General features: G+C 46.9%; 1 protein-coding gene across 2 annotated transcripts in view; it reads right to left on the minus strand.

Annotated features, from left to right (window-relative positions):
• Positions 1-22012, minus strand: part of ANKRD9 (ankyrin repeat domain 9) — a 41957-nt gene extending 19945 nt beyond the window's left edge. The window contains exon 1 of one of the 2 annotated variants that reach the window (XM_073578012.1): positions 21902-22012. The gene's annotated coding sequence lies outside the window, so the exon portion shown is untranslated. Of the gene's footprint in view, positions 1-19693; positions 20198-21901 lie in introns of those variants that run through there. The other variant, XM_073578011.1, reaches the window with a different exon arrangement.
• Positions 22013-25110: the final 3098 nt, after the last annotated feature.

Genomic DNA, 25110 nt, shown 5'->3' on the forward strand with positions numbered 1-25110 from the left:
GGAGCGGTTCGCCTCCTATAAGCAGGACTGTGCTGTAGAGACCAGGACCCCTGATGTTCAGGACGGGACCCCCCAGCAGCGGACACGGCCAGTGTTACAGGCTGCCAGCTTCTGCTTCCAGGAGGAGAAACAAATGCAGCAGCAGGCAGCTCAGTGTGAACAGGAGCATGCACTTCAGACTCCATCTGAGGCACCACAGGTCCCAGAGTGCCCCACACAGGAGCAGGACAGTGTATGTGAGACTGTAGGTGCTGATGAGGACAAGGCTGAGGCTGAAGCACAGACTGTGGCTGGTGATGCTGTGCCCATGGGGTCGGGGGTTGAAGGGGTTTCACATTCTGTAATGGACGTCGCAATGTCTGATAATGATGCTTCTCATGATAATGTGAATGATATGTGTGATTATCCCCCTGTGCCATCTAGTCCACAAGGTGTGACAGCCCCCCCTGCTGCAGGCCCTCTCCCTGTCAGTCGGCCCAGTGTGACCCGGCCGGTGCCCCCCAGGAATGCCTGGAGCCGCGGCGCCCCATCCTTCACTTCCAGCGCCAGGTATACCGGCCAGACATTCAAACGTATTATTGTGGTGCGGTTTAAATACATAGGTGCCAAGGAGGATCTGCCACAACGCAGGTATGTGGTGAGAGAGCTGCTCTGCGGCCAGATGGGGTTTGTGGCAAATGAGATACTGGCAGTGTCTAATCTTCAGGACAGGCAGGGCTACGAGGTCAGCTTCAAGCTCATGTCTGACCTGGATAGATTCTGCGCCAATTACCCTAAGTTCAGAGATGCTGAGGGCTGGAATAAGTTTGTGTTGGTTCCTATCTCCAGGCTGGACACAGTCACAGTAAACATCACGTTCTGGAATGAGGCCGTTCCTCCACAGGACATCGAGGTGTGGCTCCGGCGACACTGTGACCTTGTCTCTGGACTCACCAAGGTCAGAGATGAGGATGGTATCTGGACAATGGGTTGGAGGGTCTTGGTGAAACTGCGGCAATATGATATTATCACTGCCTACTTACCAACTCCTTCTTCATTGGGAGGGAGAAGGGAAGATGTTATTATCCTGGGCAACCCAGAAAATGCTTCAAATGTGGTGGGAAAGGTCATCTGGCTAACGCCTGTACTGTGGTGTAGTGTAGTCTGTGTGGGGCAATCGGCCATGTCGCTGCAGACTGCCGGGACGTCAGGTGCAACCTCTGTGGTAAGATGGGCCTCCCTCACAGGGACTGTCCAGACACCTGGCACAACATCTGCAGAATTTTCCCTGATGAGTTTGTGATGGCAGGGGCAGAGGCTCAGGAGGATGAGGATGTGGTGGCAGGGACACATGGGGAGGAGGATTTAATGTCAGGAGATATGCTGACCAGCTCAGATGCCCACCAAGAGTCCACTCAGGTAGCACCAGAGAAGCAGGGTGCAGAGGGGAACATGGAGGTCATCCCTCAGGTCCAACAGCCTCAGATAGCCCCCCCTTCAGCATCACTGTCTGTATCTGATGACTGGAGCATTAATCAAAATAAAAGGAAGAAAAAGAACACATCCTCCCGTAAACCTGAGGCAGAATATGACACTGGTCAGAGTGCTAGTAAGAAGGTTCAGAATTCTGCAGGAGTGATGGTCGTGTCCAACAAGTATGGAGTTTTATCTGAATCCAATGGTGACGATTATGAGGAAGAGTTGAGGAAAGGTGATGCTGAGTGTGATAGGGACATAGAGGACCATCCCCCTCCAAAGCAGAAGCCCTTATCTGTAGACCCTCAGGTAGAGTCTGACATGGACACCAGTGGTGGACAGAACATCTCTGACTCATGATGATGGCAGTTACTCTGCTCCTTCTATATTGTGTTGTGATGGCGGGGTTCTCATTGACAGTGACCTCGAGTAATGTGAATAGCATTAAGCTAAGGAGGACGAGACACGTGGTGTATGAACATCTCACATATCTGGATACAGATGTCATCTTCCTGCAGGAGACACGACTGACATCTCTGAGGCTTATTAGAGAGAGGCTGAGAGGGAATGGTGGTCCGGTGCTTCTTTCTGGTCACTGGCTGTGGAGCCTTACGCCACGGTTGCTGTCCTGTTTAACACCAATGATGTGACTGTGCATAGGATGACGGAGGTGGTCATGGGAAGATGTCTGGTTCTGGAGGTCACTATCCATGGTAGGCGACTCCGGCTTATTAACATCTATGGGCCACAGACGGTGACTGACAGGATCCAGATGTTTAATGACGTCAAGCCTTACCTCTTCACTTCTCTTCCAGTGGTGATGGTGGGGGATTTTAATGCCATACTGACATCAAGTGACAGCTCCTCAGGCAGGACAGTGACGGTAAGGTCCTACATAACGTCATAATGCAGGCAGGACTGACGCTTTCACACAGGGTGGTCGACAGCCAAAATTCATGTATTCATGTTCCAACAGGAGCAGTAGAATAGATTTTGCTTTTGTCAGTCCTACTGAGGCTGTCGGCGCCCTGAGTGAGAAGGTCGTCCCTTACTCTGATCACCTCGCCTTGTGCTTCTCTCTGGGGACCTCTAACCGTCCGGACATTGGTAGAGGGTTGTGGAAGCTCAATTCCAGTCTCCTGGATGACGCCTATGTTCAGAGCCGTGTTCACTCCCTTATCCAGCTTCATCTAGACAGGGTTGACTTCTATGACAACATGACCGACTGGTGGGAGGACGTCAAGGAGGATATCAGATCCCTCTTAGAGACTGTCAGTTAATAAAGGGAGGAATAAGTACAGCCAGTACCTAAAGCTGCGCAAAGAATTGGAGTCACTGTATTTGGCGGCCGGGGATGACAAAGTGAAGATCGACCGGCTAAAATCTGAGATAAGGCAGTATCAGTATAGCAGGTATACCTCCTTGGTTCTTGAACGGGATTATGTGTCCTTAGGGGCCCCTGATCCCTTTGAGAATTGCAGGGAGAGGGTGGCCAAAAAAATGGTCACAGGTCTCATTGACTCCCAGGGTGTAATGCAGGATTCACGGGAGGGTATCCTGGAGGTGGTGAGATCTTATTATGCTGACTTGTTTCAGAGGAAAGTTTTGGATAAAGATAAGATGGCTCAATTCTTGGAGGCAACTCCAGTGCCTGATACTAATGATCTGGACTTCTCTCCTTTGACAGCAGAATTAACGGTGGAGGAAGTTAAGGATGCTATTGATAAATTATATCTGAAGAAGGCACCAGGTCCAGATGGTATAACGGCAGAATTTTATAAGAAATTCAGAGACCTCCTGGCTCCAATCCTCGTGGATGTGTATAGAATTTGTCTAGAAAATCACCTGATGCCTCCATCCATGAGGCAGGGCTGCCCACTGAGTCCGCTCCTGTATGTTTTTGTCCTAGACCCGTTTCTGCGGTCACTGCAGGAGTGCGATTTTCAGGGGGTGCCGGTCTCTGAATGTTGTTGCCTACGCGGATGATGTGACGTTGGTGATCTCCAATCCTCGAGAGTTGCAGATGTTATCTGCGTCCATCAGAAGCTACTCAGAGGCCTCCGGGTCTCTGGTCAACCTTGAAAAGAGTCAAGCTCTGTGGACATTAGATGCTGAGCCCAGCTTTGATCTGCCGCAGTTTGCCAAAGCCTCCACCCATATTAAGATCCTAGGGGTTAAAGTTGGGAGGGATGATAATGCCACGCTAAATTGGGAGGAGAAATTGGAAACCGGAAATGCAAAGGTTCAGCGATGGAAGAACTGGAGGCTGACCTACAGAGAAAGGGTCACAATGCTGAAGACTTACCTGGTCCCTGTTTTCTTGTATGTCTCTGTCGCTTTCCCTTTGCCAGAATCTTTCTCAGCGAGGCTCTTCAACCTGTTCTTCCAGCTCTTGTGGGGGAATAGGTTGAACCTAATAAAGAGGGGAATAATGTACCTACGGCGGAGAGAGGGTGGGCTGGATATGTTGAATCCAAGGGTTTTCTTTGACTCCTTGTTTCTAAAGGTGAATTTTGGGAACATGGACTCAAACAGTAGCTCCCTGTGGGTAAACAGTATCAGGTACTGGATATTGCCTTTTGCAGAACCTTGGGTGCGAGGCGGCAGTCTCAAGAGGAGGAGATGGGCAGGTGACCACCTCCCCCAGTATCTGAACTACGGTCTGAAGTGTGTTAGGATGTGGGTACTGGAGAAGTCTTACATTGAGAGCAGTACGAGAAGAGACCTGTAAGCTCGTGTATGTAGGACTTTCTTCTACTCTCAACTGGCCCTGAGAGATTGTGTCACCATCACCCTGCAGGAAAGCCTTAGGTTCCTAATTGGGAAACGACTTCCTCCTAAACTGTTCGACATCACTTGGCTTTCACTACATAGTCGGCTCTTTGTCAGGGGGAACCTGAAACATCTGTGTGTCTCTGATCGAAATTGTCCCCTTGGTTGTCAGCAGGAGGAGACTATGGAGCATTTTATATGTGATTGCTGGGGAGGGAGGAAGATCTGGGAGGAAGTGTCAGATAATCTAAAAATTCCCAGACTGCGGACCCTAAAGTATCGTGACATAGCCTATGGTGTCCCCTCCACTGTTAGTAACATCGACAGAGAGACAATGTACATCATAATCAGTGTCATCAAATATTATCACTGGCACATGAGAACCCGGGTGTCACTGCACAATGAGCAGTTCGATCACACCGCTGCAGCCAATCAGGTTATGTCAGAACTCCGGTGGATAAAATCACTAGAAGTTGGAAGGAGTCCGAGAAACATTACGTTATGGAGGAACGTAAAATTGAGTTAGGAAATATGATCTCTAACTTTCTTTTTTTTATCGCCAGTTGTGGACTCTTTAATTTATTTATGAATATGATCTGATTATTTAGTGCTTGTGTATACAGTATATAACCTAAGTGATTTGTGTTTTGTAATGCTGGATGATTTTTGTTTTATTATAACTGTATTTATGTTTGGTTTTATAATAAAAATTGCCCCCTATGTACAAGAATATAACTACTATAATACTGTCCCTATGTACAGGAATATAACTACTATAATACTGCTCCTATATACAAGAATATAACTACTATAATACTGCTCCCTATGTGCAAGAATATAACTACTATAATACTGCCCTATGTACAAGAATATAACTACTATAATGCTGCCCCCTATGTACAAGAATATAACTACTATAATACTACCCCTATGTACAAGAATATCACTACTATAATACTGCCCCTATGTACAAGAATATCACTACTATAATACTGCCCCCTATGTACAAGAACATAACTACTATAATACTGTCCTCATGTACAAGAATATAGTTACTATAATACTGCTCACTACGCTCACTGACCATCTGGTGAAATGTCAGATGGACAGGTCAGTCGGTATCGCTCCTCTGATACAGTTATCAGCTGTAGTGGAGAGGAGAGCCATTGCCTCCTTGCTCTGCCATTTGAGCAGGGAGTCCAGACACTGCTTCCCGCCGGAGGCCTGCAAGATGCCAGCAATACAGAGAGGAAATTGGCTTTTTTCTTTCTTGTTTTTAAATTATGGGGATGGGATTTGGGAAAGGAGAAGGCTGCAGGCTGTGATGGCATCATACTTTGTAGTGGGAGAATGTACTGTGGGAGCTATCATTTTGTGTTTGGAGAGCTGTGAGGGAAAATCATACTGTATATAGGGGCTGTGGGGGCATCATACTATGTATAGATGGGCTGTTGGACATCATATTGTATACAGAGGAGCTGGGGAGGCCATCATATTTTTTATATATTATATTTTTTTTATAAGAGGTGGTGAGGACCCTGGTATATATAGTGAGCAGTTGAAACATCATACCGTACAGAGTGAGCTAGGGGAGCATCATACTGTATATAGGGGGCTGCTGAGACATTGTACTGCACAGAGTGCGCTATGGGGGCATTATACTGTATATAGGGAGCTGTAGAGATATACTGTACAGAGTGAGCTATGGGAGCATTACACTGTATATAGGGAGCTGTAGAGACATACTGCGCAGAGTGAGCTATGGGAGCATCATACTGTATATAGGGAGCTGCAGAGACATACTGTGCAGAGTGAGCTATGGGAGCATCATACTGTATGTAGGGAGCTGTAGAGACATCATGCTGTACAGAGTGAGCTATGGGAGCATCATACTGTATATAGGGAGCTGCAGAGACATACTGCGCAGAGTGAGCTATGGGAGCATCATACTGTATATAGGGAGCTGCAGAGACATACTGTGCAGAGTGAGCTATGGGAGCATCATGCTGTATATAGGGAGCTGTAGAGACATACTGCGCAGAGTGAGCTATGGGAGCATTATACTGTATATAGGGAGCTGCAGAGACATACTGTGCAGAGTGAGCTATGGGAGCATCATACTGTATGTAGGGAGCTGTAGAGACATCATGCTGTACAGAGTGAGCTATGGGAGCATCATACTGTATATAGGGGGCTGCTGAGACATTGTACTGCACAGAGTGCGCTATGGGGGCATTATACTGTATATAGGGAGCTGTAGAGACATACTGTACAGAGTGAGCTATGGGAGCATTACACTGTATATAGGGAGCTGTAGAGACATACTGCGCAGAGTGAGCTATGGGAGCATTATACTGTATATAGGGAGCTGCAGAGACATACTGTGCAGAGTGAGCTATGGGAGCATCATACTGTATGTAGGGAGCTGTAGAGACATCATGCTGTACAGAGTGAGCTATGGGAGCATCATACTGTATATAGGGAGCTGCTGAGACATTGTACTGCACAGAGTGAGCTATGGGAGCATTATACTGTATATAGGGAGCTGTAGAGATATACTGCACAGAGTGAGCTATGGGAGCATTATACTGTATATAGGGAGCTGTAGAGATATACTGCGCAGAGTGAGCTATGGGAGCATCATACTGTATATAGGGAGCTGCTGAGACATTGTACTGCACAGAGTGAGCTATGGGAGCATTATACTGTATATAGGGAGCTGTAGAGATATACTGCACAGAGTGAGCTATGGGAGCATCATACTGTATATAGGGAGCTGCTGAGACATTGTACTGCACAGAGTGAGCTATGGGAGCATTATACTGTATATAGGGAGCTGTAGAGATATACTGCACAGAGTGAGCTATGGGAGCATTATACTGTATATAGGGAGCTGTAGAGATATACTGCACAGAGTGAGCTATGGGAGCATCATACTGTATATAGGGAGCTGCTGAGACATTGTACTGCACAGAGTGAGCTATGGGAGCATTATACTGTATATAGGGAGCTGTAGAGATATACTGCGCAGAGTGAGCTATGGGAGCATCATACTGTATATAGGGAGCTGCTGAGACATTGTACTGCACAGAGTGAGCTATGGGAGCATTATACTGTATATAGGGAGCTGTAGAGATATACTGCGCAGAGTGAGCTATGGGAGCATTATACTGTATATAGGGAGCTGTAGAGATATACTGCGCAGAGTGAGCTATGGGAGCATCATGCTGTATATAGGGAGCAGTAGAGACATACTGCGCAGAGTGAGCTATGGGAGCATCATACTGTATATAGGGAGCTGCTGAGACATTGTACTGCACAGAGTGAGCTATGGGAGCATTATACTGTATATAGGGAGCTGTAGAGATATACTGCGCAGAGTGAGCTATGGGAGCATTATACTGTATATAGGGAGCTGTTGAGACATACTGCACAGAGTGAGCTATGGGAGCATCATGCTGTATATAGGGAGCTGTAGAGACACTGCACAGAGTGAGCTATGGGAGCATCATGCTGTATATAGGGAGCTGTAGAGACATACTGCGTAGAGTGAGCTATGGGAGCATTATACTGTATATAGGGAGCTGTTGAGACATACTGTACAGAGTGAGCTATGGGAGCATCATACTGTATATAGGGAGCTGTTGAGACATACTGTGCAGAGTGAGCTATGGGAGCATTATACTGTATATAGGGAGCTGTTGAGACCATACTATACAGAGTGAGCTATGGGAGCATCTTTCTGTATATAGGGAGCTGTTGAGACATACTGCACAGAGTGAGCTATGGGAGCATCTTTCTGTATATAGGGAGCTGTAGAGACATACTGTGCAGAGTGAGCTATGGGAGCATTATACTGTATATAGGGAGCTGTAGACACAAAATACTGTGCAGAGTGAGCTATGGGAGCATCATGCTGTATATAGGGAGCTATAGAGACACTGTGCAGTGAGCTTTGGGAGCTTCATACTGTGTATATGGAGCTGTTGAGACATTGTACTGCACAAAGTGATTTATGGGGGCATCGCTGCATATTAGGAGCTGTTGAGACATCATGCCGTACAGAGTGAGCTATGGGAACATCATACTGTACAGAGTGAGCTATGGGAGCATCATACTGTATATAGGGAGCTGTTGAGACATCATCTATTCATATATTTGCCTTGTAATGTTTTCATTTCCTGTTCTTTCCAGATGTCACCGTATCCCAGAATTCCAAGGGGAGGAAGTTCACTGACCACCATATTGGAACACCCAAGTGATGGGTGTCTCCATATGGAAACTGCAGAGTGAGCTATGGGAGCATCATACTGTATTTAGGGAGTTGTTGAGACATACTGCACAGAGTGAGCTATGGGAGCATCATGCTGTATATAGGGAGCTGTAGAGACATACTGCACAGAGTGAGCTTTGGGAGCATCATGCTGTATATAGGGAGCTGTTGAGACATTCTGTACAGAGTGAGCTATGGGAGCATCATACTGAATATAGGGAGCTGTAGACACATAATACTGTGCAGAGTGCGCTATGGGAGCATCATACTGTATATAGGGAGCTGTAGAGATATACTGTACAGAGTGAGCTATGGGAGCATCATACTGAATATAGGGGGCTGTAGAGATATACTGTACAGAGTGAGCTATGGGAGCATCATACTGTATATAGGGAGCTGTAGAGATATACTGTACAGAGTGAGCTATGGGAGCATCATACTGAATATAGGGGGCTGTTGAGACAATGTACAGTGAGCTTTGGGAGCTTCATACTGTGTATATGGAGCTGTTGAGACATTGTACTGCACAAAGTGAGTTATGGGGCATCACTGCATATAAGGAGCTGTTGAGACATCATGCTGTACAGAGTGAGCTATGGGAGCATCATACTGTATATAGGGAGCTGCTGAGACATTGTACTGCATAGAGTGAGCTATGGGGCATCACTGCATATAAGGAGCTGTTGAGACATCATGCTGTACAGAGTGAGCTATGGGAACATCATACTGTACAGAGTGAGCTATGGGAGCATCATACTGTATATAGGGAGCTGTTGAGACATCATCTATTCATATATTTGCCTTAGAATGTTTTCATTTCCTGTTCTGTCCAGATGTCACCGTATCCCAGAATTCCAAGGGGAAGAAGGTCACTGACCACCATACTGGAACACCCAAGTGATGGGTGTCTCGATATGGAAACTGCTGCTGGTACCAACCTATTGCACAGTACCACCAGCGGAACACCGTTGCACCAAACACACACACACTCTATACACCGAACACAATACTCACACACACTCACACACTCACGCAGCCTGTTGCGCGGTACCACCAGCGGAACACCGTCGCACATCTCCTGGGCAGGGGAGGAAGCAAAAGACAATACTGACATTACAGCAGGAGATCACAGAGGATTCATTTTGTGAGGTAAAATATTTCTCTGACTGTTTTTAAACAATATTTTACCTCACAAAATATATCCTCTGCGGTCTCCTGCTGTATAGTCAGTGTTGTCTTTTGCTTCCTCCTGACATGTTGTGCACAGACTGTTTAGTGATGGAGTACACAGTTCAAACAAGAGATGACATGAGAGGTGAAGACAGCAGATGGGGGAGAGAGAAAGAGCACAGGGGGACACAGCTCAAACGGGACAGCACATGAGGGGAGAACACAGCACAGGAAGGAGAGAGACAGCAGACAAGGGGGATAGCACATGGGGTAGACAGGTCAAAGAAGAGACCACAGACGGGAGAAGTCCGCACATGGGGAAAGAGAGACTGGATAGGTGGGTGAGCACATGGGGGAGGGATTCTCAACGCTGCAAAGCCTGCCCCCATCGTGACATTACCCCCCTCCCGATGCAATAGCATTGGGCTTCCATCTACTACTATACATAGTGAGCTATGGTAGCATCATACTGTATATGGAGCTTTTGAGACATCATACTGTACAGCGTGGGCTATGGGAGCATCATACTGTATATAGGGAGCTGTTGAGACATACTGTACAGAGTGAGCTATGGGAGCATCATACTGTATATAGGGAGCTGTAGAGACATACTGCACAGAGTGAGCTATGGGAGCATCATACTGTATATAGGGAGCTGTTGACACATACTGCACAGAGTGAGCTATGGGAGCATCACACTGTATATGGAGCTGTTGAGACATACTGTACAGTGTGAGCTATGGGAGCATCATACTGTATACAGGGAGTTGTTGAGACATACTGTACAGAGTGAGCTATGGGAGCATCATACTGTATACAGGGAGTTGTTGAGGTTGTGATGGTGTGATATGCTATGTGGATGTCTTTTTTTTGTATATTCCTATTTTTCTATTTCAGTTATTTTCATAGTGTCTTTCTTATTACATTGTAAGTCTACAAACTCACTGTATCTGGCTCTTGATGACCCCCCTGTAGTGCATTAATCCCTAAGGCCCTTTGTTCTCCTCTGGGAGGCCTGGAAACCGCCCCAACTGGTTTGACTACCTCTGGACAAGGAAGGGGGTGGAGAGAGAACAGGAGCTGGGCAAGTCAGTTCCGGTGTGGACAGGATTGTGTAAAGACTGCATTTCAGAGAGAAGGAACCATTTTTATCCTCTGGTGCTAGAGTTTTGGAATCTCGTTTCCCTGGACATTTTTTCCTGTTACTGGACTGCATTCTTATTCTGGACTATCTTATCCTTTGTGTGGTGGACTGAATATGGACCTTTTCGTATTTTTGCCTGAATAAAGGTCTTGGAATTGTTCACTCTTCGCTTGCTCTGTTGATTGTGTGATACCAGAGAAGGACCCCGTGACAACTGGTGGCAGCAGTGGGATCAACAGAGCGTAACCCAATGGAGAACCACCCACAGAGTGAGTACAGAAATTGGACTGTATGCAGTTTACAGGAGAGAGCCAGAGACCTGGGCCTGAACTACCAGGGACTGACTAAAGAGGCCTTAATCGATCTACTGGTGGACGCTAGCCCGGCCACCTCCTCCCAGATGTCTGAAGGACGTGCACTGAAGACAGGGATCCCCTTCCAGAAAAGCCAGTGGTTGGTGTGGTATGAAGAAGAGATGGCGGTTCTGGGCCCCGGCGTCTCTCAGGAGTGCAAGGAGGAGGCTGCCCGCCAGACACAGCGGAGACAGGAAGCAATGGAGCTTGAAAAAGGGAGTACCGCAATGTGGAGTGTATCCCCAACAATCCGGGAGCCTGTACGGATCACCCGGACAGAGTTTAAGCCATTTGATGAGGCTTCCGGAGATGTGGAGGGGTTCTTCAAAGACTTTGAGCAGCAGTGTGCTGTGATGGAGGTGCCCCACTCTAGCTGGATGCGTTTGTTAGTGGGGCTCCTGAACGGAAACATGGCGGAGGCTTACCGAACCATTGATGCACTGCGGAATCGGGATTAAAACATTGTAAAGCGGACTATCCTGGATTACCATGCTATCACCCCAGACTCATATAGGGCCAAGTTCCGAGACCTCCCATGCACCACGCGGGGATTGTTTAGGATGTATGCACATAAGATGTCCGAGACATGTCGGAGATGGCTGGAAGCAGAAAACGCCTTTACTGTGGAAGATGTTATACAGGCGTTCCTTATAGAACAATTTCTTGCCAAGTGCCCTGCAGAGGTACGGGAATAGGTCCGGGAGCGCACGCCGTATACCGTGGATAGAGCGGCAGCCCTGGCTGATGAAGCCCTTACTATCCGGCCGCAATGGAGGAGGCTTCTGGACAATGAACCATGGCCTGCTCCCGCGCCCCGTCCCCCTCCAATTATATCTGCCCTTCCACCTAGTCGCAAGCCGATGACAATCACGCCTCACAATCCCAGGCCCCAACAGTTCCGACCACAACCTGGGGGTATCACGGAGAGGAGGTGTTATGGGTGTGGGCAACCTGGACATTTCCAGTCTGGCTGTCCCTCCAGGAGTCGGAGGGAGCCCCACGCAGCCCCACCTTGTCCAGTGCATCTTGTACACTCCACCACACCTGAGGAAGAGCTACCACAACCCCCACCAGAGTGGACCACCGACCACGGCACCATAGATACCCCTCCTGGAGTGTACGGACTCCGGCCTCTGTCCTTTAACTACTCAGAGCAACGGCAACGCCACCTGCAGGATGTCTTTATTGATAGATACAAAGTGTCAGGATTTAGAGACACGGGGGCATTCTTGACTATCGCTGACCCCCGTGTGGTTCGACCCGAGGCAATTTACCAGGGTCTGGGAATTCCCATTGCCCTGGCGGGGGGTGCCCGCAAATATATACAGCGAGCTTCTGTGTGTTTGGATTATGGTTGTGGAGAAAAACTGTGTTGGATTGGAGTTATGGGAGGTGTTATGAATGAGTCACTGTAGGAGGCAAAAACAGAAATACTAGTTAAGTCCAGAAAACCAGAGAAGTTGGCAGCTATCGGATTGCAGACCCCTGAACCTAACAACAACAACTAGCAGTAGCCGTGGGGGGTTCCTACGGTGCCCTAGGCCCCTCGATCACAGCCGGAGAACTACATAGCCTAAAGACAGAAAGGGAAATCTAAACTGCCCCAGAGCAGACCCCAAAGCAATAGGCAGCCCCAAACATATAATGACGGTGAAGCAAGATGAAAAAACACTCACACAGATAGAAAGATAGGCTGAGCAAATGATGGGGCCCAAGCTAACTAAATAGGACAGAATAGAAAAGCTGCTGTCTGCAATCCGCCAAAACCCTCTCAAAAACAAGAACCAACAGACTGATAGGGAAAAAAGCCCTGAAGACGCTAGGCTTCAAAAAGACTATATCAGTACTCAGGTATTATCTGAAGACAGAGCAAAAAGGAATTCAGCTCACCCAGCAGGGAAAGGCAGAAATCCAGAAAAACAAGGCAAATCAAAACCAAAACACAAATGCAAAAAGTAGAGCAGAAAACTTAGCTTTTGAGGAGCAGGAATCAGACTGGTCTCCAAGAATCCCTCAGAGTAATCACCCGCAAGGCAGAAGGGCGTCGGCTGCCTTATATCCAGTCAGCAATCCCAGTTACCCAGTCATCATCATTCTGCTCAGGTGCTTTGCAATCAGCCTCACTACCTTCCTTCACCAGAAGAGGGAGTTCATCAGACCTCAATGGTGAAGGGGAAAATGAACTCACAACAGGGAGGCCTTCCTGCAGATATTCTCCTTGGGAACGACATTGGGGAGTTACAGTGCCAATTTGTGGGAGCAGTCACCCGACTACAGGCCCTTCAAGCACAACGTCATCCGGACCCCACCGGGGAGCAACCACCACGAACCGCAGCAGAGTCGGTAAGCGATACGGTCGCTGCTACTACATTGGGAGAGTCTTGGGGCAGAGAGGAGTTTAGGAGAGAAATAGAGGGTGACACTACCTTAGCAGCCCTTAGGTGAAAGGCAGAAACTGGGCACTTGGGAGATAATGGGGATGGCTTCACTTGAGAAAACGGACTGTGTTATCGTGTAACAAAGGGCAGTGACCAGGGCAACCCTGACGCAACGACCAGGCAACTCATTGTCCCACAGAAGTACAGGGCACAGCCACTTCAACTGGCCCATGACATCCCCTTGGCTGGGCATCAAAGGAGAAAAAGGACTGAAAAGAGACTCACCCAAAGTTTTTACTGGCCTGGCGTCTCGCAGTCGGTAGCCCATTATTGCTGCACCTGCGATGTGTGCCAGCGAATGTGGCATCCAGGAGCTCGACATAAGGTACCCCTGCAATCCCTGCCCATAATAGAGGAACCATTTCAAAGTGTAGACGTCGACATCATAGGTCCTCTGGCCCACCCCAGCAGGTCAGGGAAAAAATATATCCTGACCGTGGTGGACTATGCCACTAGGTATCCTGAAGCTGTGGCCCTGTCCAGTATTACAGCAGTAAAGGTAGCCGAGGCCCTTGTTACCATCTTTACCCGGGTAGGGTTTCCTAGTGAAATATTGTCGGATCAAGGCACTCAGTTCATGTCAGATCTGGTCCAGTCCCTATGGCATACCTGTGGTGTTCGAGCCATTCGCACCACCCCATACCACCCGCAGACCAACGGACTATGTGAACGCTTTAATGGAACCCTAAAAAATATGCTGAGGGCTTTTGTTGACGTTGAAAAAGACTGGGAAAAGTACCTGCCACATCTCCTCTACGCCTATCGGAAGGTTCCCCAAGAGTCCAAAAGGTTCTCTCCCTTCGAACTACTGTTTAGCCGGAAGGTCCGTGGGCCTCTCACTCCTCTAAAAGAACATTTGAAGGGAGACATCTCAGATACCGGAATGCCCATCGTTCCCTATGTTCTAGAGCTCAGAGACCGTCTCACCCAGCTAGCTACCTTCGCTAAAGAACATCAGCGAATGGCCCAGTCCAGACAAAAAACCTGGTATGACCGTAATGCCAGGACCCGGGAATTTATGGAAGGACAGCAAGTGCTCATGATTACGGCTTCCCCTGCCAACAAGCTTCAAGCAGTGTGGGAAGGCCCTTGTCAGGTTGTCAAGAAAATTAATGACACTAACTATGTTATTGCCCTGGACTCTAGTGGTCGACGACAGAAAACCGTCCACATTAACATGCTGAAAGACTACCACGACCGATCTCTGCCTGCTCTAGCTGTCTGCCACCCCCCTAGTGATACCGCCGACGACGAGTATCTCCCAGATCTCCTCCAGGTTGCCCAAGCGGGAGGATCACTGGAACAAGTGCCCCTGGGCTCCCATTTATCGGATATACAAAAGGACGATATTGTCGCCGTACTAAGGCCGAGGGCTGATGCTTTCTCCTCAAAGCCAGGGAAGACTACTCTCACCAGTCACCATGTGGAAACCCCCGGACAACGCCCCATCCAGCAGGCTGCCTACCATGTTCCAGAGGCTGTTCAAGGCATGATAAAGCACGAACTGGAGGAGATGAAGCAGCTGGGAGTTATTCAGCCATCTCACAGTTCTTGGGCCTCTCCTGTCGTCCTGGTCCCCAAGAAGGATGGTACAACACGATTCTGCGTTGATTACAGACGACTAAATGATGCCACCAAGAGTGATGCTTATCCCATGCCCAGGATTGATGATCTATTGGATTGTCTGGCCAGTGCCCAATTTGTGACCACGTTAGACTTGAGCAAGGGGTACTGACAGATACCCCTAACGGAGGACGCTCAGGAGCGCTCAGCCTTCATTACTCCATTTGGGCTTTATGAGTTCCTGGGAATGCCCTTTGGGATGAAAACTGCCCCCGCTACTTTCCAGAGACTGGTGGATCGACTGTTACAACAATGTCAGGACTTTGCCTGTGCTTACTTAGACGACATTGCCATTTTTAGCACAACCTGGGAGGAACATCTTAAACACTTGGGCATAGTGCTGGACTGTATCCTTACTGCAGGACTGACCATTTGCCCTGATAAGTGCCAAATAGGGATGGCTGAGGTGCAGTACCTCGGGCATAGAGTAGGGGGTGGGACACTAAGGCCTGAGCCTGCCAAGGTGGAAGCCATTAGCAACTGGTGTAGACCCCAGACTAAAAAGCAGGTACTTAAATTTTTAGGAACTGCTGGTTACTATCGCAAATTTGTTTCTAACTTCAGCACCTTGGCCAAGCCCCTAACCGACCTGACCTGCAAGAACATGCCTAGGAATGTGACGTGGACAACGGCATGCGAGGATGCCTTTTCAGCGTTAAAGACTGCCCTCGTCACTGCTCCTGTCTTGGCTGCCCCGGATTATAAACGCAGGTTCCTCGTGCAGACAGATGCATCCACCTTTGGGATTGGGGCAGTACTTAGCCAAGTGAACGCCGCCGGAGAAGAACATCCTGTTGCTTTTGCCAGTCGGAAACTACTGGATCGGCAAGTTGCCTATACCACTATTGAAAAGGAGTGCCTTGCCATCGTATGGGCGCTAAAAAAATTGCAGCCATACTTGTATGGCTGAGACTTTACAATTGTTACAGACCACAACCCCCTCATATGGCTGAATCGCGTATCAGGGGACAATGGAAGATTGCTGCGGTGGAACTTGTCCTTACAACCCAACAGCTTCTCCATCCAATACAAGCGGGGAAGCCAACACCAGAACGCCGATGGACTGTCTCGACAAGAAGAACCATAGGATCCCCAGGCCGACCTACCCCTGCCACTGTACAAGGAACTATAAATAACTGAGCAATGTGGACTAAAGTGAGCAGGCCAGAGGTCTGTGTAGATCTCATGGCGTGCTCACTTATTATGGGGGGGGGAGAGGTTGTGATGGTGTGGTATGCTATGTGGATGTCATTTTTTTGTATATTCCTATTTTTATATTTCAGTTATTTTCATAGTGTTTTTCTTATTACATTGTAAGTCCACAGCCTCACTGTATCTGGCTCTTGATGACCCCCTGTAGTGCATTAATCCCTAAGGCCCTTTGTTCTCCTCTGGGAGGCCTGGAAACCGCCCCAACTGGTTTGACTACCCCTGGACAAGGAAGTGGGTGGAGAGAGAACAGGAGCTAGGCAAGTCAGTTCCGGGGTGGACAGGATCGTGTAAAGACTGCATTTCAGAGAGAAGGACCCATTTTTATCCTCTGGTGCTAGAGTTTTGGAATCTCGTTTCCCTGGACATTTTTTCCTGTTACTGGACTGCATTCTTATTCTGGACTATCTTATCCTTTGTGTGGTGGACTGAATATGGACCTTTTCGTATTTTTGCCTGAATAAAGGTCTTGGATTTGTTCACTCTTCGCTTGCTCTGTTGATTGTGTGATACCAGAGAATGACCCCGTGACAAGACATACTGTACAGTGTGAGCTATGGGAGCATCATACTGTATACAGGGAGTTGTTGAGACATACTGTACAGAGTGAGCTATGGGAGCATCATACTGTATATAGGGAGCTGTAGAGACATACTGTGTAGAATGAGCTATGGGAGCATCATACTGTATGTAGGGAACTGTTGAGACCATACTATACAGAGTGAGCTATGGGAGCATCATATGGTGTATAGGGAGCTGTAGAGACCTAATACTATACAGAGTGAGCTATGGGAGCATCATACTGTATACAGGGAGTTGTTGAGACATACTGTACAGAGTGAGCTATGGGAGCATCATACTGTATACAGGGAGTTGTTGAGACATACTGCACAGAGTGAGCTATGGGAGCATTATACTGTATATAGGGAGCTGTAGAGACATACTGTACAGAGTGAGCTATGGGAGCATTACACTGTATATAGGGAGCTGTAGAGACATACTGCACAGAGTGAGCTATGGGAGCATCATACTGTATACAGGGAGTTGTTGAGACATACTGCACAGAGTGAGCTATGGGAGCATTATACTGTATATAGGGAGCTGTAGAGACATACTGTACAGAGTGAGCTATGGGAGCATCATACTGTATATAGGGAGCTGTAGAGACATCATGCTGTACAGAGTGAGCTATGGGAGCATCATACTGTATATAGGGAGCTGTAGAGACATACTGTGTAGAATGAGCTATGGGAGCATCATACAGTATATAGGGAACTGTTGAGACCATACTATACAGAGTGAGCTATGGGAGCATCATAGGGTGTATAGGGAGTTGTAGAGACCTAATACTATACAGAGTGAGCTATGGGAACATCATACTGTGTATAGGGACGTTATACTTTGGTGGCCATCTTACCTTCTTGGTAGCACAGTGAGACTATAATTATGTTCTATTGTACAATACTTGCATTATTGGGGTCGCTGTTTCACACCGCAGGTGCAGGTAGGACAGGAATTGATGGGGACAATACTAGAACTGTGGGAAAGTCAAATGTGTCTTTTCTATAAACTCTGCAGACAAGTCGAGGTTGGAAGAAGTTGTCATGGTGGTTTGGGCAAGATGGGAAAGATGACGAAAAATGACTACAATCAGAAAAAACATCAACTGTAAATCACTTACTGAATATAACTGTAATGTAATCGCTTCCATGCTCAGGCAGGACGAGAGTCTACTACTATATGGTCACTGTATGGCGGTAATATTTGCCTGTTTTAATACTGTGTCTTTTATATATACACTGACAGAGTACTGGTGCAGTTCAGTCATTATATAGCGGTAGGTGTATGGTGGTGTTGACAACATTGGTCTTTTTTTTCTCTTGAGGTATGGTGATATTATGTATTCACTAATGGAGGTGATTATATAGCAGTATTATTTGGGCCCTGCTATTGTGTGGAGCAGAAAAGGAGGGTGTAAGGGCAAGGAGGGGGCACTAGTTATAACAGAGGAGGTATGTGAAAGAGCAACAAAAGTACCGTAATAAATGAAAGATGTCTCAGGGACAAGTTATGGATGGAAGACGTGGTCATAGGGGTCTGGTCCGAATTTATACTCAAGATGTCACGTAACCACAAGATGCAAATAGCGCATCTGTGATCACATGACAACAGCTGCAACCGGCAAGTGGAGCCAAATCCTAGTGGTGCAAAATGTATACCTTTAAGGATTTGTAGGGCTGCTTCACTGCTAGTCAAAAATGCTCTTTAATGATCATTATGATGGCATTATTCTATCACTGCATGGCATAGCGGTATTACTGGTCTTGTAATAAATCTTGATTTCCTCCATGTCGGGTCATATTAGCAATATACACCCCCATCCAGCATATGGGGGCAGCATGGGCCTGTGGGCTTTTACTTGCCACGGCTGAATTTTAGTCCAGTCCGGCCCTGCACCTGTTTGGTGGATTGTTTTTTTCCTGTAGATTCACTGGATTCTTTGTTTCCAGATATCTACAATGATAACATCACGTATTAGCTCGTGAAGTTGTCCGACAGCCTTCTGACAGGGGTTGAGATGTTTTGTGGGTGACACACAGGTCGGTGGCGGGGTAGACAACGCCTCTGACATTATTTTAAGGACAAACTTATTATTGTGAGTGTGTAATCTACTGACAATGGGCACGACTAGGTGAGCAACGTCCCAAATCTCTCACACCCCTGACATTCTCTGGCAGGTTGGGTCGGGGCAGTAGCGTCTACTCCTATGACCTGATCTCACCTCATCGTACATGATAGCCCCCCGACAACTACTTGAGCGCTATGTAGCGGTGATCTGGTGCATTAAAGGTAATGGGGCGGCATCCCAGCTGTTAGATACCCATTAGTCATAATAGTGGGACATCCCCTTTAAGGTTTATTCCAGTTGTGTCCAGTCTGAGCCGAGCGGATACATTTAACCATTTATGGACACATTGCTGATTTAGTAATATTTTCCTTCCTGGTGGATACAACTATAGTAAACGTTCGATACAGGTTTGTAATCAAGATTGTTTCCATTCAGAATCGCCTTCATTTTTTTCTTTCCGTATATTTAGATTTCATTCTGCCCAGACTACATTCTTTGTGTGCAAGCAGAGATCTTACAGATAAGGAACAGAAAGAATGTTACAAAGAGGCCACACCTAGAAAGCTGCTGCTTTGTTGCAGTGTGTCAGTGCAGCACCCAGCCCTGACCATAATCTCTGTTACTTACAGCAAATCCAGAGCTTGAAAATAGGGAAGAAACGAAACACAAAGTAAATGGTTTCCATTTCTGTATGGGTCATAGTGGAATGACTGGTGTGGGATCAGGGGATAGGTGTCGCTGCCGCTGTGTCAGCCGTCTTCTCACCCTTGTGATTGGACACAAAGGTCATTGAGGTTTGGTCGCTGGCAGGTATTTTATTATCAGCGTCTGGGTGCGACCTCACCCCGATTATGTAAGATCCGAGGCGTCCTTATAGGTTTATGGTGTTACTTTGCAGCAGCCTGGACTCCTAACTCAGGCTATGTTCACACGTTGCGTTTTTGCAGCATTTTTTTAAATGCCTTTTTCAGCTGCGTTTCACCATACCAGCAAAGTCTATGGGATTTCAGAAATCTCCTGCACACACCTTGTTTTTTTCCTGTTTTGTCAAAGAGCGGAGTTTTTACAAAATGCAGCATGTCACTTATTTCAGCTTTTTTGCAGAGTTTTTCACCCATTGCTTCTTTACTACCAAGAGAAAAGGTTTTGCCTGCGGAAAAAAAACGCATCAGAAACACAACATGTGAACATAGCCTAACCTCTGCAGTCAATGACATTATGAGTAGTGATGAGCAAGCATGCTCAGATAAGGTGTTACTCCAACACGCTCGTGTCCTAATCGAGTATTTTTGGGGTACTCAAAAAAAAATGCTCGAATCGCCGGGCCTGCATGTCTCGCGGCCTGTTTGTTAGGCAATCTCTGTGTTTTACGGGTTACACAGGTCCTGACTGCATAAATTTGGGGGTCCCATTTTTTTTATCTAAAGGGCAAAGTGCTGATAATGTGAAGCACTAACCTTCCTGACATCACTTTTGCTCAGCTGAGCGCCGACATAGCAGAATTCACTGCCACCCAGTGGACGAACAACATATGACACCTTGATTAGGATATATTTATTTAGATCTGACTTTTCTTTAAATTAACGAATTCATATATTTATAGCAAACATCGACTGCAGCGTCGTACATAGAATTTGATCACTTATATCAATCTCTGTGCCCGTTGGATCTCAAAATCTAAATTTCAGATTTTGTTTACATTTTTAATAGCTGTGATAAGATATACAAAATTTAAAGGGATACTCCAGTAATAACTAATTATCCACAGGGCCATCCGCTTTTGAATGTTCCCAATTTTGAATGCAGCGGCCATCGCACATATGCGCCCAGCAGCTCTGTTCTCTCTGTGGGGCTGGTGGAGCTCCGCTGTTTTCTTCAGTCCTATGGACTTTGAAAGGAACGCCAAGGCACAAGCCAGACGACTGCTGAGCCATTCTACTGAGGGACACAGGACTCCCACTGATGTCTCGCTGCAGCCCACAGCTGCATAGACTCAGGGCTGCCACTTGGAATTTCGGGGCCCCCTTGAGACTCCGCCCAGGCTCAACCCAGCCCCGCCTTCACCCCTCGAACTGTCTTCAGCCCCACCCTCTCTCTTGGAAAAACTCCACTTCTCACCTATCACACATTAACAGTTCCCATCACCAGATCACACATATAGCCAGCAGCTTTTGTTTTGGCTAAAAGAATTTTAAAGCCGCCAACACAACAAGGTAGACTCTTTTGGTCAAGCCCTACTCTACTGTAACCTATTAATCATTTGTTAAAATATCCAATACAATTTAGATATATTTTTATTTATTTTTCAATTTTTAAAATGACCAATAATATTTACATACAAGGGACAAATGCCACTGCACCATGACCAACCATATATTACCACGACATAGTGACCTATTATACCACATACAAACGAACAAATACCGCCACACCATGTCCAGACCACATATTACCACTACAGTGACCGAATAATATCACATACAAGGGACAAATACTACCGCACCATGACCAGACACCATATTACCACCAGATGGTGACCAATAATACCACATACAAGGAAAAAATACCACCATGTCCAAACCACATATTACCACCACAGTGACCGAATAATATCACATACAAGCAGAGGCGTAGCTAGGGTTTTGGTTCAGGGGGGGCGAAACTTCTGAGTGGGCCCCTAACCAGAGAACCTCAACAGATGACCGCGCTGTTGCCAAAAATAATCTATATATTAAAATACCAATATTGATATTACCGCCATATGGTCAGAGGTAAATAATACCAGTCCTACAGAACATATAATAGATTACAGCAGAGTTACAGATAATGTCTTACCACTGATGTTCTTTCTGATGGAATCGGTCACTTTTCACGTCTTTTCCATCTTGCTCACACCGACATGACGACTCCTCCAGCCAGGACTCAGCTACAGAGAATACAAGAAAGACACATTTCACTTCTCAGGTTTTCAGCACCAATTGGACTATTCTCAACCTGCACAAACCCCTCATCCTGCTGCACCTCATACCCCAATACTGAGCCGCTGCTGCTGTATGTGTCCCTATTACTGCACCTGATACCCCAGTGCTGAACCGCTGCTGCCGTATGTGTCCCTATTACTGCACCTGATACCCCAATACTGAGCCGCTGCAGCCGTATGTGTCCCTGTTACTGCACCTACTGTGTGGTTCTGTGTGACCTCTAAATTTTAAAGCAAACCTCTAGAATATAGTGATGCCGGGTGCAAGTGCCCTAAAAAACAGTGCCCACATTTTGTCCCCTAAAATGTAATAGTGCCCTGTGTGCCCCTTTGACAGTCACAGTAACCCGAGTTCCCCTATAATAAGTGCCCACTTTACATTTAGTAATGTCCCAAGTCTCCCCCCTGTACAGCTCCCCTATACAAAGTATGATGCTCTCTTAGGGCCCCGTCACACATAGCAATCTCGCTAGCGAGATCGCTGCTGAGTCACAACTTTTGTGACACAACAGTGATCTCACCAGCGATATCACTGTGTGTGACAGCGATCAGCGACCGGCCCCCCTGCTAGTATCGCTGATCACTGCAAGAAACCTCTGGACATTTTTTTCGTCGCTGATCTCCCGCTGGCCAGCACGCATTGCTGCGTGTGACAGGCGGGAGACCAGCGATCAGCTGTAAAATAATAAAAAAAATAAAAAATATTGTTATTATTCTCACCTTCCGGCATCCCACGCAGTGTTCCAGCCTCTCTCCACGCTCCCGGTCCCAGTAATCCTTTGCAAGAATGACCGCGAGACTTCGCGATCCCGCGAGAACGGACGTCATCGCGGTAATTCTCACAAAGGATTACTGGGACCGGAGCGTGGAGAGAGGCGGGAATGCTGCGCGGGACGTCGGAAGGTGAGAATAACAATATTTTTTATTTTAATTCTATTTTTGACATGAATATGGCATCAGCGCTAACGAACACAGCGATGCCGCGCTCGCGGCGTCGCTGTGCTGATCGCTGGTGAAGCTGTCTGATTGACAGCTCACCAGCGATCACATTGCGACTTACCAGCGATCCTGACACGTTGATATCGTTGTCGGGATCGCTGGTAAGTCGCTATGTGTGACTCCAGCTTTATACACAGTATAATGCCCCCTCACTGTATGCTGGCCCCGTCACTATAATCCCCACACTGTATGATGGCCCCCTAGATAGCATCCATATAGCACAGTGGTCTCCAACCTTTCTGACCTTGAGAGGCACATTCAGCTTAGACAGAGGGTCGCGAGCCACATTCAGCACTGACACATCCAGCTCCCATCTCCTTCAAAGTAGTGTCAACCAAAGCCTCCATTACCGGTATAATGATAACCAAAGCTTTTCCACAGAAATCACTCCAAAGCTGTATACTGAGATCCAGGGGTTCCCACAATACCCCCATTCAGTATTCACCCATCAAGGACTCCCAACACACTGTCACATCCAGCTTTGAGCACTTCCTCTAACAGGTAGTATCATCCTCCAGCGTACCATACCTAAAACCTCTCTAAACCCCTAAGACAGTATATGTGCATCCAGATCTGCTCTTCTGTGCAGGGCTACTCACGTAAATCACTATTTTGAGATGCCCTCTTCATACCTGTTTGTTAGACCTGGACCTAATGCGTCAAGCTGGCAGACAGTCTCGAGCCACAATTCATGGGACCGTGAGCCACATGTGGCTCCCAAGCTACAGGTGGGGGACCCCTGATATAGTATCATACACCAGATAGTCCTCAATATAGTATAATGCACCCCCATAGACAGCCTCTGTATTATAATGCACCCCAATAGACAGCCTCTGTATTATAATGCACCTCCATAGACAGCCTCTATATTACAATGTACCCCCATAGACAGCTTCTGTATTATAATTTACCCCCATAGACAGCCTCTGTATTATAATGCACCCCCATAGGCAGCCTCTGTATTATAATGCACCCCCATAGACAGCCTCTGTATTATAATGCACCCCCATAGGCAGCATCTATATTATAATGTACCCCCATAGACAGCCTCTGTATTATAATGCACCCCCATAGACAGCCTCTATATTACAATGTACCCCCATAGACAGCTTCTGTATTATAATTTACCCCCATAGACAGCCTCTGTATTATAATGCACCCCCATAGGCAGCCTCTGTATTATAATGCACCCCCATAGACAGCCTCTGTATTATAATGCACCCCCATAGGCAGCATCTATATTATAATGTACCCCCATAGACAGCCTCTGTATTATAATGCACCCCCATAGACAGCCTCTGTATTATAATGCACCCCAATAGACAGCCTCTGTATTATAATGCACCTCCATAGACAGCCTCTATATTACAATGTACCCCCATAGACAGCTTCTGTATTATAATTTACCCCCATAGACAGCCTCTGTATTATAATGCACCCCCATAGGCAGCATCTATATTATAATGTACCCCCATAGGCAGCCTTTGTATTATAATTTACCCCCATAGGCAGCCTCCGTATTATAATTTACCTCCATAGGCAGCCTCCGTATTATAATGCACCCCCATAGACAGCCTCTATATTATAATGTACCCCCATAGACAGCCTCTGTATTATAATGCACCCCCATAGACAGCCTCTGTATTATAATGCACCCCCATAGACAGCCTCTATATTATAATGCACCCCCATAGACAGCCTCTGTATTATAATTTACCTCCATAGGCAGCCTCCGTATTATAATGCACCCCCATAGACAGCCTCTATATTATAATGTACCCCCATAGACAGCCTCTGTATTATAATGCACCCCCATAGACAGCCTCTGTATTATAATGTACCCCCATAGACAGCCTCTGTATTATAATGCACCCCCATAGACAGCCTCTGTATTATAATGTATCAGCATAGGCAGCCTCTGTATTATAATGCACCCCCATAGGCAGCCTCTGTATTATAATGTACCCCCATAGACAGTCTCTGTATTATAATGTACCCCCATAGTCAGCCTCTGTACCCCCATAGACAGCCTCTGTATTATAATGTACCCCCATAGTCAGCCTCT

The sequence above is a fragment of the Dendrobates tinctorius genome, unplaced genomic scaffold, assembly GCF_039654945.1.
Source record: "Dendrobates tinctorius isolate UK_male_01 unplaced genomic scaffold, ASM3965494v1 ptg000058l, whole genome shotgun sequence".
In the NCBI taxonomy this organism is placed as follows: domain Eukaryota; kingdom Metazoa; phylum Chordata; class Amphibia; order Anura; family Dendrobatidae; genus Dendrobates; species Dendrobates tinctorius.